This window comes from Phyllobates terribilis, unplaced genomic scaffold (genome assembly GCF_046119375.1).
Source record: "Phyllobates terribilis strain yellow unplaced genomic scaffold, ASM4611937v1 Scaffold_74__1_contigs__length_7073193, whole genome shotgun sequence".
NCBI lineage: Eukaryota > Metazoa > Chordata > Amphibia > Anura > Dendrobatidae > Phyllobates > Phyllobates terribilis.
In genome coordinates this window covers 2,657,892-2,672,637 of record NW_027362834.1, presented here as the reverse complement: position 1 = coordinate 2,672,637, position 14,746 = coordinate 2,657,892, and the positions used below count along the sequence as shown (strand labels likewise).

At 48.6% G+C, this 14,746-nt stretch overlaps 5 non-coding genes across 5 annotated transcripts; all 5 read left to right on the top strand.

The window, feature by feature from the left end:
* The first annotated feature begins 8,541 nt into the window (after positions 1-8,541).
* On the top strand, positions 8,542-8,732 carry LOC141196188 (U2 spliceosomal RNA). Its single transcript, XR_012268753.1, has one exon. It is a non-coding gene; the product is annotated as a U2 spliceosomal RNA (small nuclear RNA).
* Positions 8,733-9,854: 1,122 nt separating this feature from the next.
* LOC141196187 (U2 spliceosomal RNA) lies at positions 9,855-10,045 on the top strand. The gene has a single exon (XR_012268752.1). It is a non-coding gene; the product is annotated as a U2 spliceosomal RNA (small nuclear RNA).
* Positions 10,046-11,168: 1,123 nt separating this feature from the next.
* LOC141194997 (U2 spliceosomal RNA) lies at positions 11,169-11,359 on the top strand. The gene has a single exon (XR_012267608.1). It is a non-coding gene; the product is annotated as a U2 spliceosomal RNA (small nuclear RNA).
* Positions 11,360-12,481: 1,122 nt separating this feature from the next.
* Positions 12,482-12,672, top strand: LOC141194996 (U2 spliceosomal RNA). Its single transcript, XR_012267607.1, has one exon. It is a non-coding gene; the product is annotated as a U2 spliceosomal RNA (small nuclear RNA).
* A 1,123-nt stretch (positions 12,673-13,795) lies between these two features.
* LOC141194994 (U2 spliceosomal RNA) lies at positions 13,796-13,986 on the top strand. The gene has a single exon (XR_012267605.1). It is a non-coding gene; the product is annotated as a U2 spliceosomal RNA (small nuclear RNA).
* Positions 13,987-14,746: the final 760 nt, after the last annotated feature.

The following is a 14,746-nucleotide window of genomic DNA, read 5'->3' as shown; positions in this document are numbered from 1 at the left end:
ATTGCAGCTCTGCAGCGCCGATTATGTCTTCCGGAACATCGCATCATATGTGACCTACCCACCAGGTGGAATTCAACGTTACATATGTTGGAGAGGTTGTGTGAGCAGCAGGCAGCAGTAATGGAGTACCAGCTGCAGCAGGCGCAAACAAGTCGCAGTGCGCGCCGTTCACACTTCACCACCACTGAGTGGGCCTCTATGAAGGACATTTGCCACGTTTTGCGTGCCTTCGATTATTCCACGCGGATGGCGAGTGCAGATGATGCACTAGTCAGCATGACTATCCCCCTTATCTGCCTGCTTGAAAAAACACTGCAAGCACTAAGGGACGAGGTTTTGGAAGAGGTGGAGGATGAGGAGTCACAAATGCCATCTGCTTCTCTACAGTCTGCGCAAAGTGGTTCCTCACAAAGGCCTAGGCAGGGGACACTTTGTGAGGAGGATGAGGAGGAGTCAATGGATGAGGAAGACATCTGTCCAGAGGAGGGAGGTACACAATGCTCTAGTAGTCAGTATCTAGAGCGAGGGTGGGGTGATGCAGAGCAGGCAGAGATCACGCCTCAAGCAGGGGACAGCGTTTCTTGGCCAGTTGGCAGTCTGCAGCACATGGTTGATTTCATGCTGCAGTGCCTCAGAAACGACCGCCGCATCGCCCACATTCTCAACACGGCTGATTATTGGGTGTCCACCCTCCTAGATCCTCGCTACCGGGACAACTTACAAAGCCTCATAACACCATTGAACCGGGAGCGTAAAATGCGGGAGTACCAAGACGCACTGGTGCATTCCATCATGTTCTCCATTCCAACCGAGAGCAGTGCTGCTAGTGCTTTACAAAGCAGCTCAGTGCGTCGAGGCAGTGGAGGAAGCTCTGCACAAAGAGGGAGCAGAAGCAGCGCCTCAGCACAAGGCAAGACCAGTATGGCCGAAATGTGGCAAAGTTTTGTGTCCCCGCCGCCACAAATGTCTACACCATCACAGACAGCTCCAGTCAGCAGGAGGCAACGTTTCCGTCAGATGGTGACAGACTACATGTCTTGCCCTCTTAGTGTACTCCCAGACGGCTCTTCTCCCTTCAAGTTTTGGGTCTGTAAGCTGGATACATGGCCAGAGCTTAGTCAGTATGCACTGGAGGTGCTAGCTTGCCCTGCTGCTAGTGTATTATCGGAACGCGTCTTTAGTGCCGCAGGTGGTGTACTAACAGACCGTCGCATGCGACTATCCTCCGATAACGTTGACCGGCTTACTTTTCTCAAAATGAACAAGGCCTGGATCTCTCATGAATTTGCCAGTCCTCTTCCAGAATAAATAATTGGTTGGCAACAGTATCCAGGTCTCCTGTTCTGTTCATGTTTCTACCACCTGAACTGTAATCCCTGAGCTCCAACACCGCCAGTTGGCGCTCGGAAGTGCCGTCTGCACAGTCAACACTTGCTGCCGTGTTATTGGGGTTCAGTAACGTCAGCTGTTCTCCTGCTGTGCGGACGGCAATTTCTCCTGATTTGTCCACATCCACTGTACTACACATTTTAAAGTTGCTCCAATTACTCCTCTGGCTCCTCTGTTTTCATTCTTATCCCTGGGCTCCAGCACCGCCAGTTGGCGCTCGGAAGTGCTGTCTGCACAGTCAACACTTGCTACCATGTTATTGGGGTTCAGTAACGTCAGCTGTTCCCCTGCTGTGCGGACGGCAATTTCTCCTGCTCTGTCCACATTCTCACTACTACAGATTTTAAAGTTGCTCCAATTACACCTCTGGCTCCTCTGTTTTCATTCTTATCCCTGGGCTCCAGCACCGCCAGTTGGCGCTCGGAAGTGCCGTCTGCACAGTCAACACTTGCTGCGGTGTTATTGGGGTTCGGTAACGTCAGCTGTTCCCCTGCTGTGTTCACGGCAATTTCTCCTGCTCTGTCCATATTCACTGTGCTACTTATTTAAAACTTGCTCCAATTACACCTCTGGCTCCTCCGTTTTTAGTATTTACCCTGGGCTCCAACACCGCCAGTTGGCGCTCGGAAGTGCTGTCTGCACAGTCAACACTTGCTGCCGTGTTATTGGGGTTCAGTAACGTCAGCTGTTCTCCTGCTGTGCGGACGGCAATTTCTCCTGCTTTGTCCACATCCACTGTACTACACATTTTAAAGTTGCTCGAATTACACCTCTGGCTCCTCTGTTTTCATTCTTATCCCTGGGCTCCAGCACCGCCAGTTGGCGCTCGGAAGTGCCGTCTGCACAGTCAACACTTGCTGCGTGTTATTGGGGTTCGGTAACGTCAGCTGTTCCCCTGCTGTGTTCACGGCAATTTCTCCTGCTCTGTCCATATTCACTGTGCTACTTATTTAAAACTTGCTCCAATTACACCTCTGGCTCCTCCGTTTTTAGTATTTACCCTGGGCTCCAATACCGCTAGTTGCTGCTCAGAAGTGCCGTCTGCACAGTCAACGCTTGCTCCAGTGTTATTGGGATTCAGTAACGTCAGCTGATCCCCAGCTGTGTGTCCGGCAAATTCTCCTGCTTTGTCCACATCCACTGTAGTACGGATTTAAAACCTCCTCCAAATACACCTCTGGCTCTTCTGTTTTTAGTATTTACCCTGGGCTCCAGCACCGCCAGCTGGTTCTCGGCAGTTCCATTGGCTCTTGTACCTTCTGCTACCCATCCGGGTTCCAGTACCGTCAGCTGGTTCTCGGCAGTGTCTTTGGCACGGGTACTCCCTCCTGCCCAGCCTGGTTCCAGCACGCCAGCTGTTTCCGGGTAGTGTCAACGTCACTTTGCCTCCAATGCGTTGTCCTGTCGTGTTGCGGTCGGGTTAGCCGACTCTATGGTGCCTGCAGTTTAGGTGACTCCTATGTGGGCTGCGGGATCTGGCAATGAAGGCTGGTTCCATAGTGCCAATAGGACAAGCACCCTCTGTAGGACTGTGGGTTTTGGTAACTGCGGCCGGCTCGCGGCCTTGAACTTTTTTTTCACATGGGTACCTTCTGCTACCCATCCGGGTTCCAGTACCGTCAGCTGGTTCTCGGCAGTGCCTTTGGATTAGGTGCCTCCTTCTCGGTATCCAAGTTCCACCAACGTCTGCTGGTCCTTGGTAGTGCTTTCTGGCACAGGTACCTCCTGCTTAGTAACCGAGTTCCAGTAACATCAGCTGGTCCTCGGTAGTTCCATTGGCTCTTGTACCTTCTGCTACCCATCCGGGTTCCAGTACCGTCAGCTGGTCCTCGGTAGTTCCATTTGCTCTTGTATGTTCTGCTACCCATCCGGGTTCCAGTACCGTCAGCTGGTCCTCGGTAGTTCCATTTGCTCTTGTATCTTCTGCTACCCATCCGGGTTCCAGTACCGTCAGCTGGTTCTCGGCAGTGCCTTTGGATTAGGTGCCTCCTTCTCGGTATCCAAGTTCCACCAACGTCTGCTGGTCCTTGGTAGTTCTTTCTGGCACAGGTACCTCCTGCTTAGTAACCGAGTTCCAGTAACATCAGCTGGTCCTCGGTAGTTCCATTGGCTCTTGTACCTTCTGCTACCCATCCGGGTTCCAGTACCGTCAGCTGGTCCTCGGTAGTTCCATTTGCTCTTGTATCTTCTGCTACCCATCCGGGTTCCAGTACCGTCAGCTGGTTCTCGGCAGTGCCTTTGGATTAGGTGCCTCCTTCTCGGTATCCAAGTTCCACCAACGTCTGCTGGTCCTTGGTAGTGCTTTCTGGCACAGGTACCTCCTGCTTAGTAACCGAGTTCCAGTAACATCAGCTGGTCCTCGGTAGTTCCATTGGCTCTTGTACCTTCTGCTACCCATCCGGGTTCCAGTACCGTCAGCTGGTCCTCGGTAGTTCCATTTGCTCTTGTATCTTCTGCTACCCATCCGGGTTCCAGTACCGTCAGCTGGTTCTCGGCAGTGTCTTTGGCACGGGTACTCCCTCCTGCCCAGCCTGGTTCCAGCACGCCAGCTGTTTCCGGGTAGTGTCAACGTCACTTTGCCTCCAATGCGTTGTCCTGTCGTGTTGCGGTCGGGTTAGCCGACTCTATGGTGCCTGCAGTTTAGGTGACTCCTATGTGGGCTGCGGGATCTGGCAATGAAGGCTGGTTCCATAGTGCCAATAGGACAAGCACCCTCTGTAGGACTGTGGGTTTTGGTAACTGCGGCCGGCTCGCGGCCTTGAACTTTTTTTTTACATGGGTACCTTCTGCTACCCATCCGGGTTCCAGTACCGTCAGCTGGTTCTCGGCAGTGCCTTTGGATTAGGTGCCTCCTTCTCGGTATCCAAGTTCCACCAACGTCTGCTGGTCCTTGGTAGTGCTTTCTGGCACAGGTACCTCCTGCTTAGTAACCGAGTTCCAGTAACATCAGCTGGTCCTCGGTAGTTCCATTGGCTCTTGTACCTTCTGCTACCCATCCGGGTTCCAGTACCGTCAGCTGGTCCTCGGTAGTTCCATTTGCTCTTGTATCTTCTGCTACCCATCCGGGTTCCAGTACCGTCAGCTGGTTCTCGGCAGTGTCTTTGGCACGGGTACTCCCTCCTGCCCAGCCTGGTTCCAGCACGCCAGCTGTTTCCGGGTAGTGTCAACGTCACTTTGCCTCCAATGCGTTGTCCTGTCGTGTTGCGGTCGGGTTAGCCGACTCTATGGTGCCTGCAGTTTAGGTGACTCCTATGTGGGCTGCGGGATCTGGCAATGAAGGCTGGTTCCATAGTGCCAATAGGACAAGCACCCTCTGTAGGACTGTGGGTTTTGGTAACTGCGGCCGGCTCGCGGACTTGAACTTTTTTTTTACATGGGTACCTTCTGCTACCCATCCGGGTTCCAGTACCGTCAGCTGGTTCTCGGCAGTGCCTTTGGATTAGGTGCCTCCTTCTCGGTATCCAAGTTCCACCAACGTCTGCTGGTCCTTGGTAGTGCTTTCTGGCACAGGTACCTCCTGCTTAGTAACCGAGTTCCAGTAACATCAGCTGGTCCTCGGTAGTTCCATTGGCTCTTGTACCTTCTGCTACCCATCCGGGTTCCAGTACCGTCAGCTGGTCCTCGGTAGTTCCATTTGCTCTTGTATCTTCTGCTACCCATCCGGGTTCCAGTACCGTCAGCTGGTTCTCGGCAGTGTCTTTGGCACGGGTACTCCCTCCTGCCCAGCCTGGTTCCAGCACGCCAGCTGTTTCCGGGTAGTGTCAACGTCACTTTGCCTCCAATGCGTTGTCCTGTCGTGTTGCGGTCGGGTTAGCCGACTCTATGGTGCCTGCAGTTTAGGTGACTCCTATGTGGGCTGCGGGATCTGGCAATGAAGGCTGGTTCCATAGTGCCAATAGGACAAGCACCCTCTGTAGGACTGTGGGTTTTGGTAACTGCGGCCGGCTCGCGGCCTTGAACTTTTTTTTTACATGGGTACCTTCTGCTACCCATCCGGGTTCCAGTACCGTCAGCTGGTTCTCGGCAGTGCCTTTGGATTAGGTGCCTCCTTCTCGGTATCCAAGTTCCACCAACGTCTGCTGGTCCTTGGTAGTGCTTTCTGGCACAGGTACCTCCTGCTTAGTAACCGAGTTCCAGTAACATCAGCTGGTCCTCGGTAGTTCCATTGGCTCTTGTACCTTCTGCTACCCATCCGGGTTCCAGTACCGTCAGCTGGTCCTCGGTAGTTCCATTTGCTCTTGTATCTTCTGCTACCCATCCGGGTTCCAGTACCGTCAGCAGGTTCTCGGCAGTGTCTTTGGCACGGGTACTCCCTCCTGCCCAGCCTGGTTCCAGCACGCCAGCTGTTTCCGGGTAGTGTCAACGTCACTTTGCCTCCAATGCGTTGTCCTGTCGTGTTGCGGTCGGGTTAGCCGACTCTATGGTGCCTGCAGTTTAGGTGACTCCTATGTGGGCTGCGGGATCTGGCAATGAAGGCTGGTTCCATAGTGCCAATAGGACAAGCACCCTCTGTAGGACTGTGGGTTTTGGTAACTGCGGCCGGCTCGCGGCCTTGAACTTTTTTTTTACATGGGTACCTTCTGCTACCCATCCGGGTTCCAGTACCGTCAGCTGGTTCTCGGCAGTGCCTTTGGATTAGGTGCCTCCTTCTCGGTATCCAAGTTCCACCAACGTCTGCTGGTCCTTGGTAGTGCTTTCTGGCACAGGTACCTCCTGCTTAGTAACCGAGTTCCAGTAACATCAGCTGGTCCTCGGTAGTTCCATTGGCTCTTGTACCTTCTGCTACCCATCCGGGTTCCAGTAACATCAGCTGGTCCTCGGTAGTTCCATTGGCTCTTGTACCTTCTGCTACCCATCCGGGTTCCAGTACCGTCAGCTGGTTCTCGGCAGTGCCTTTGGATTAGGTGCCTCCTTCTCGGTATCCAAGTTCCACCAACGTCTGCTGGTCCTTGGTAGTGCTTTCTGGCACAGGTACCTCCTGCTTAGTAACCGAGTTCCAGTAACATCAGCTGGTCCTCGGTAGTTCCATTGGCTCTTGTACCTTCTGCTATCCATCCGGGTTCCAGTACCGTCAGCTGGTCCTCGGTAGTTCCTCAGCTTTCTTGTACCTTCTGCTACATTTCCAAGTTCAAGCTTTTTGAAATGGTTCTTGGTAATCACTCTGGATCTCCCTGACGAGGACCCTGAAGACGAGGACCCTGAAGACCAACCCTAAGAAGACGAGGACCCCGAAGACAATGACCCTGAAGACGAGGACCCTGAAGACCACCCCGAAGAAGACGAGGACCCTGAAGACCACCCCGAAGAAGACGAGGACCCCGAAGACGAGGACCCAGAAGACCAACCCGAAGAAGACGAGGACCCCGAAGACGAGGACCCCCGAAGACGACGACCCTGAAGACCACCCCGAAGAAGACCAAGAAGATGACCCTGAAGAAGTTGACCAAGAAGACAAAGAAGAGAAGACAAGCACCAAGATACAGAAAAACAAGAGACAGAAAACCAAGAAGCAGAAATACAAGAAGCTGCAGAACAAAAAGCGGAAGAACATTAAGCATAAGACTAAAAATCAGAGCAAAAGATAATATCTAAATTATAAGCAGAAGATGACTAAGCAGTGTATGGGGGTGAGTCCGTTCCTCCTCGTGGTGCCCCTGGAAAAGACCTGCTGCTGCAGGCCAAACTGAACGCGGACAAATCCTGTTGTAAATCTTTTGTGACGGGCAGAACGAAAGGTGTAATGTCCAACCTTTTATAGATAACAACTACAGGAATGCCTGTCACAAATAAGAATATGATGAAGAAGAAGAATATGAAGAAGATGAAGAAGTAGAATATGAAGAATGTAAAAAAAAGAATAATACGAAGAAGGTGAAGAAGAAGAAGGTGAAGAAGAAGTGGATGAAAAAGATGCTGAGGATGATGAAGGAGAAAGTGTGGGAGAAGTAAAAAAGAAGGTGAAGAGCATGGAAGTAGTGAAACATAAATATCTGACAAAATATAAAAATACTTAACATAGTTAATATTTCCGTAACTCAGAACATAATAAAAAAATATTAATTCCTGCTATTCCATTTGACTGGGCTAAACCTCTATGCCTTTATTGTCTCCCCCACCTCCCCCAATACATTCTACATTATTCTTAGTTGTTTTCCTTCATGTAGAAATAACCTACAAGGAAAGAAAGGGTTTATTTTAATTCCGATATTTATGTCCCATTGACTTGCATTGGTTTCCGGTATCGGAATCGGCGATATCCGATACTTTTTCGGTATCGGTCCGATCCAATCCGATCCGATATTTCCCGATATCGGAAGGTATCGCTCAACACTAGTGGTGAGATAAGCTGCACAATATAATTGACCTTTCAGTATATTGTTGCACACACACCATCTATTTAGCAAATGCCCTTGTTATCAACAGCAGCCTTTTAAACTCACCTGAGCTAACAGGTATGTGAGCTGGTTACTCTGCTGCGCTTAAAATTTCTTTTTTGGTTTGCTACAATGCCTTTTCTGAAACGTTGTCTCCCTCTGATGGAACACTGACTTCTTTCATTTAATGCCTGCAGACTATAAAAGAGAAACCAACCCAAAAAGTTTGGTTGATTAGTCTGTGGCATTCTTTTAAACTGTTGCTTATGGCGGTCTCTGTGAGCTTCTCAGTGACATTCAGCCATCCAGGTATCCCGCCTGCAGTAGACGGAATGTGGCAATGGAACGCTGGCTGCGCGTGTCATAATAGGCTCTGAGCCTTTATATACCTGCGCACAGCAGCAGCCACCTTCAGTCTGCTGCTGGACAGCCAGCAGCAGCAGCAGCAGGAGAGGTAATTAATCAGCAACCCTCCTGCTAAGGGTAGACAGCTGCTCGTTCCACCCCCCCCCCCCCCCGCCTTAATTGGTTCTCCTCCCTTCCAACGGTGTTGAGGCGGGTGGGAACAGCCAGGGGTTGAGGGTACTGTGCTAAAAGAGGTGGAGTTATGCAGATCTAAAATGCGTGGATTGCAGCAGCAGCAAGCCGAAAAGTGCAGGCATGTGAGGGATCTAGAGGTTGACAGCATGTCTTCTTAACGGGAGTCCAGGTGGCCATCTCCACAAATGGACTTTTCAGAATCCTTGGGTGGCACCGTAGTCGGAAACCAATTCTGGTTATCGCTTCTCGGCCTTTTGGCTAAGATCAAGTGTAGTATCTGTTCTTATCAGTTTAATATCTGATACGTCCCCTATCTGGGGACCATATATTAAATGGATTTTTAGAACAGGGAGATGGAAAAAGAGCTTGCTCTGTCCACTCCACGCATTGACCTGGTATTGCAGTATCTCCAACACCGGTGCACCCCTTCTTTAATGCAGTTTCTAAAATCAGAAAGAATTGAATTCAATGCTTTTTGTTCATTTTGCTTGTTTGTCGGATTTTGGGATGGACTCTTTGGCTTTGCTTTTCTTCTCCTCATTGGATTTTTCATGTTAAAAGTTGCAGAAGCCAGATGACAAGCTCATTTTGGTTCAACTTCAGCAACTGTGCATTGCATTGCCATGTAATGTAATGTAATGCAATGCTATCTATCTAGCTCTCCCTCTATACTTCCTTTTGGATAAACAGACATATTAGGCAAGCATTTTGGAGCTTTCACCTAAATAACTACAGGTGGTGAGATAAGCTGCACAATATAATTGACCTTTCAGTATATTGTTGCACACACACCATCTATTTAGCAAATGCCCTTGTTATCAACAGCAGCCTTTTAAACTCACCTGAGCTAACAGGTATGTGAGCTGGTTACTCTGCTGCGCTTAAAATTTCTTTTTTGGTTTGCTACAATGCCTTTTCTGAAACGTTGTCTCCCTCTGCTGGAACACTGACTTCTTTCATTTAATGCCTGCAGACTATAAAAGAGAAACCAACCCAAAAAGTTTGGTTGATTAGTCTGTGGCATTCTTTTAAACTGTTGCTTATGGCGGTCTCTGTGAGCTTCTCAGTGACATTCAGCCATCCAGGTATCCCGCCTGCAGTAGACGGAATGTGGCAATGGAACGCTGGCTGCGCGTGTCATAATAGGCTCTGAGCCTTTATATACCTGCGCACAGCAGCAGCCACCTTCAGTCTGCTGCTGGACAGCCAGCAGCAGCAGCAGCAGGAGAGGTAATTAATCAGCAACCCTCCTGCTAAGGGTAGACAGCTGCTCGTTCCACCCCCCCCCCCCGCCTTAATTGGTTCTCCTCCCTTCCAACGGTGTTGAGGCGGGTGGGAACAGCCAGGGGTTGAGGGTACTGTGCTAAAAGAGGTGGAGTTATGCAGATCTAAAATGCGTGGATTGCAGCAGCAGCAAGCCGAAAAGTGCAGGCATGTGAGGGATCTAGAGGTTGACAGCATGTCTTCTTAACGGGAGTCCAGGTGGCCATCTCCACAAATGGACTTTTCAGAATCCTTGGGTGGCACCGTAGTCGGAAACCAATTCTGGTTATCGCTTCTCGGCCTTTTGGCTAAGATCAAGTGTAGTATCTGTTCTTATCAGTTTAATATCTGATACGTCCCCTATCTGGGGACCATATATTAAATGGATTTTTAGAACAGGGAGATGGAAAAAGAGCTTGCTCTGTCCACTCCACGCATTGACCTGGTATTGCAGTATCTCCAACACCGGTGCACCCCTTCTTTAATGCAGTTTCTAAAATCAGAAAGAATTGAATTCAATGCTTTTTGTTCATTTTGCTTGTTTGTCGGATTTTGGGATGGACTCTTTGGCTTTGCTTTTCTTCTCCTCATTGGATTTTTCATGTTAAAAGTTGCAGAAGCCAGATGACAAGCTCATTTTGGTTCAACTTCAGCAACTGTGCATTGCATTGCCATGTAATGTAATGTAATGCAATGCTATCTATCTAGCTCTCCCTCTATACTTCCTTTTGGATAAACAGACATATTAGGCAAGCATTTTGGAGCTTTCACCTAAATAACTACAGGTGGTGAGATAAGCTGCACAATATAATTGACCTTTCAGTATATTGTTGCACACACACCATCTATTTAGCAAATGCCCTTGTTATCAACAGCAGCCTTTTAAACTCACCTGAGCTAACAGGTATGTGAGCTGGTTACTCTGCTGCGCTTAAAATTTCTTTTTTGGTTTGCTACAATGCCTTTTCTGAAACGTTGTCTCCCTCTGCTGGAACACTGACTTCTTTCATTTAATGCCTGCAGACTATAAAAGAGAAACCAACCCAAAAAGTTTGGTTGATTAGTCTGTGGCATTCTTTTAAACTGTTGCTTATGGCGGTCTCTGTGAGCTTCTCAGTGACATTCAGCCATCCAGGTATCCCGCCTGCAGTAGACGGAATGTGGCAATGGAACGCTGGCTGCGCGTGTCATAATAGGCTCTGAGCCTTTATATACCTGCGCACAGCAGCAGCCACCTTCAGTCTGCTGCTGGACAGCCAGCAGCAGCAGCAGCAGGAGAGGTAATTAATCAGCAACCCTCCTGCTAAGGGTAGACAGCTGCTCGTTCCACCCCCCCCCCCCCGCCTTAATTGGTTCTCCTCCCCTCCAACGGTGTTGAGGCGGGTGGGAACAGCCGGGGGTTGAGGGTACTGTGCTAAAAGAGGTGGAGTTATGCAGATCTAAAACGCGTGGATTGCAGCAGCAGCAAGCCGAAAAGTGCAGGCATGTGAGGGATCTAGAGGTTGACAGCATGTCTTCTTAACGGGAGTCCAGGTGGCCATCTCCACAAATGGACTTTTCAGAATCCTTGGGTGGCACCGTAGTCGGAAACCAATTCTGGTTATCGCTTCTCGGCCTTTTGGCTAAGATCAAGTGTAGTATCTGTTCTTATCAGTTTAATATCTGATACGTCCCCTATCTGGGGACCATATATTAAATGGATTTTTAGAACAGGGAGATGGAAAAAGAGCTTGCTCTGTCCACTCCACGCATTGACCTGGTATTGCAGTATCTCCAGGACCGGTGCACCCCTTCTTTAATGCAGTTTCTAAAATCAGAAAGAATTGAATTCAATGCTTTTTGTTCATTTTGCTTGTTTGTCGGATTTTGGGATGGACTCTTTGGCTTTGCTTTTCTTCTCCTCATTGGATTTTTCATGTTAAAAGTTGCAGAAGCCAGATGACAAGCTCATTTTGGTTCAACTTCAGCAACTGTGCATTGCATTGCCATGTAATGTAATGTAATGCAATGCTATCTATCTAGCTCTCCCTCTATACTTCCTTTTGGATAAACAGACATATTAGGCAAGCATTTTGGAGCTTTCACCTAAATAACTACAGGTGGTGAGATAAGCTGCACAATATAATTGACCTTTCAGTATATTGTTGCACACACACCATCTATTTAGCAAATGCCCTTGTTATCAACAGCAGCCTTTTAAACTCACCTGAGCTAACAGGTGTGTGAGCTGGTTACTCTGCTGCGCTTAAAATTTCTTTTTTGGTTTGCTACAATGCCTTTTCTGAAACGTTGTCTCCCTCTGCTGGAACACTGACTTCTTTCATTTAATGCCTGCAGACTATAAAAGAGAAACCAACCCAAAAAGTTTGCTTGATTAGTCTGTGGCATTCTTTTAAACTGTTGCTTATGGCGGTCTCTGTGAGCTTCTCAGTGACATTCAGCCATCCAGGTATCCCGCCTGCAGTAGACGGAATGTGGCAATGGAACGCTGGCTGCGCGTGTCATAATAGGCTCTGAGCCTTTATATACCTGCGCACAGCAGCAGCCACCTTCAGTCTGCTGCTGGACAGCCAGCAGCAGCAGCAGCAGGAGAGGTAATTAATCAGCAACCCTCCTGCTAAGGGTAGACAGCTGCTCGTTCCACCCCCCCCCCCCGCCTTAATTGGTTCTCCTCCCTTCCAACGGTGTTGAGGCGGGTGGGAACAGCCGGGGGTTGAGGGTACTGTGCTAAAAGAGGTGGAGTTATGCAGATCTAAAACGCGTGGATTGCAGCAGCAGCAAGCCGAAAAGTGCAGGCATGTGAGGGATCTAGAGGTTGACAGCATGTCTTCTTAACGGGAGTCCAGGTGGCCATCTCCACAAATGGACTTTTCAGAATCCTTGGGTGGCACCGTAGTCGGAAACCAATTCTGGTTATCGCTTCTCGGCCTTTTGGCTAAGATCAAGTGTAGTATCTGTTCTTATCAGTTTAATATCTGATACGTCCCCTATCTGGGGACCATATATTAAATGGATTTTTAGAACAGGGAGATGGAAAAAGAGCTTGCTCTGTCCACTCCACGCATTGACCTGGTATTGCAGTATCTCCAGGACCGGTGCACCCCTTCTTTAATGCAGTTTCTAAAATCAGAAAGAATTGAATTCAATGCTTTTTGTTCATTTTGCTTGTTTGTCGGATTTTGGGATGGACTCTTTGGCTTTGCTTTTCTTCTCCTCATTGGATTTTTCATGTTAAAAGTTGCAGAAGCCAGATGACAAGCTCATTTTGGTTCAACTTCAGCAACTGTGCATTGCATTGCCATGTAATGTAATGTAATGCAATGCTATCTATCTAGCTCTCCCTCTATACTTCCTTTTGGATAAACAGACATATTAGGCAAGCATTTTGGAGCTTTCACCTAAATAACTACAGGTGGTGAGATAAGCTGCACAATATAATTGACCTTTCAGTATATTGTTGCACACACACCATCTATTTAGCAAATGCCCTTGTTATCAACAGCAGCCTTTTAAACTCACCTGAGCTAACAGGTATGTGAGCTGGTTACTCTGCTGCGCTTAAAATTTCTTTTTTGGTTTGCTACAATGCCTTTTCTGAAACGTTGTCTCCCTCTGCTGGAACACTGACTTCTTTCATTTAATGCCTGCAGACTATAAAAGAGAAACCAACCCAAAAAGTTTGGTTGATTAGTCTGTGGCATTCTTTTAAACTGTTGCTTATGGCGGTCTCTGTGAGCTTCTCAGTGACATTCAGCCATCCAGGTATCCCGCCTGCAGTAGACGGAATGTGGCAATGGAACGCTGGCTGCGCATGTCATAATAGGCTCTGAGCCTTTATATACCTGCGCACAGCAGCAGCCACCTTCAGTCTGCTGCTGGACAGCCAGCAGCAGCAGCAGCAGGAGAGGTAATTAATCAGCAACCCTCCTGCTAAGGGTAGACAGCTGCTCGTTCCACCCCCCCCCCCCCGCCTTAATTGGTTCTCCTCCCCTCCAACGGTGTTGAGGCGGGTGGGAACAGCCGGGGGTTGAGGGTACTGTGCTAAAAGAGGTGGAGTTATGCAGATCTAAAACGCGTGGATTGCAGCAGCAGCAAGCCGAAAAGTGCAGGCATGTGAGGGATCTAGAGGTTGACAGCATGTCTTCTTAACGGGAGTCCAGGTGGCCATCTCCACAAATGGACTTTTCAGAATCCTTGGGTGGCACCGTAGTCGGAAACCAATTCTGGTTATCGCTTCTCGGCCTTTTGGCTAAGATCAAGTGTAGTATCTGTTCTTATCAGTTTAATATCTGATACGTCCCCTATCTGGGGACCATATATTAAATGGATTTTTAGAACAGGGAGATGGAAAAAGAGCTTGCTCTGTCCACTCCACGCATTGACCTGGTATTGCAGTATCTCCAGGACCGGTGCACCCCTTCTTTAATGCAGTTTCTAAAATCAGAAAGAATTGAATTCAATGCTTTTTGTTCATTTTGCTTGTTTGTCGGATTTTGGGATGGACTCTTTGGCTTTGCTTTTCTTCTCCTCATTGGATTTTTCATGTTAAAAGTTGCAGAAGCCAGATGACAAGCTCATTTTGGTTCAACTTCAGCAACTGTGCATTGCATTGCCATGTAATGTAATGTAATGCAATGCTATCTATCTAGCTCTCCCTCTATACTTCCTTTTGGATAAACAGACATATTAGGCAAGCATTTTGGAGCTTTCACCTAAATAACTACAGGTGGTGAGATAAGCTGCACAATATAATTGACCTTTCAGTATATTGTTGCACACACACCATCTATTTAGCAAATGCCCTTGTTATCAACAGCAGCCTTTTAAACTCACCTGAGCTAACAGGTATGTGAGCTGGTTACTCTGCTGCGCTTAAAATTTCTTTTTTGGTTTGCTACAATGCCTTTTCTGAAACGTTGTCTCCCTCTGCTGGAACACTGACTTCTTTCATTTAATGCCTGCAGACTATAAAAGAGAAACCAACCCAAAAAGTTTGGTTGATTAGTCTGTGGCATTCTTTTAAACTGTTGCTTATGGCGGTCTCTGTGAGCTTCTCAGTGACATTCAGCCATCCAGGTATCCCGCCTGCAGTAGACGGAATGTGGCAATGGAACGCTGGCTGCGCGTGTCATAATAGGCTCTGAGCCTTTATATACCTGCGCACAGCAGCAGCCACCTTC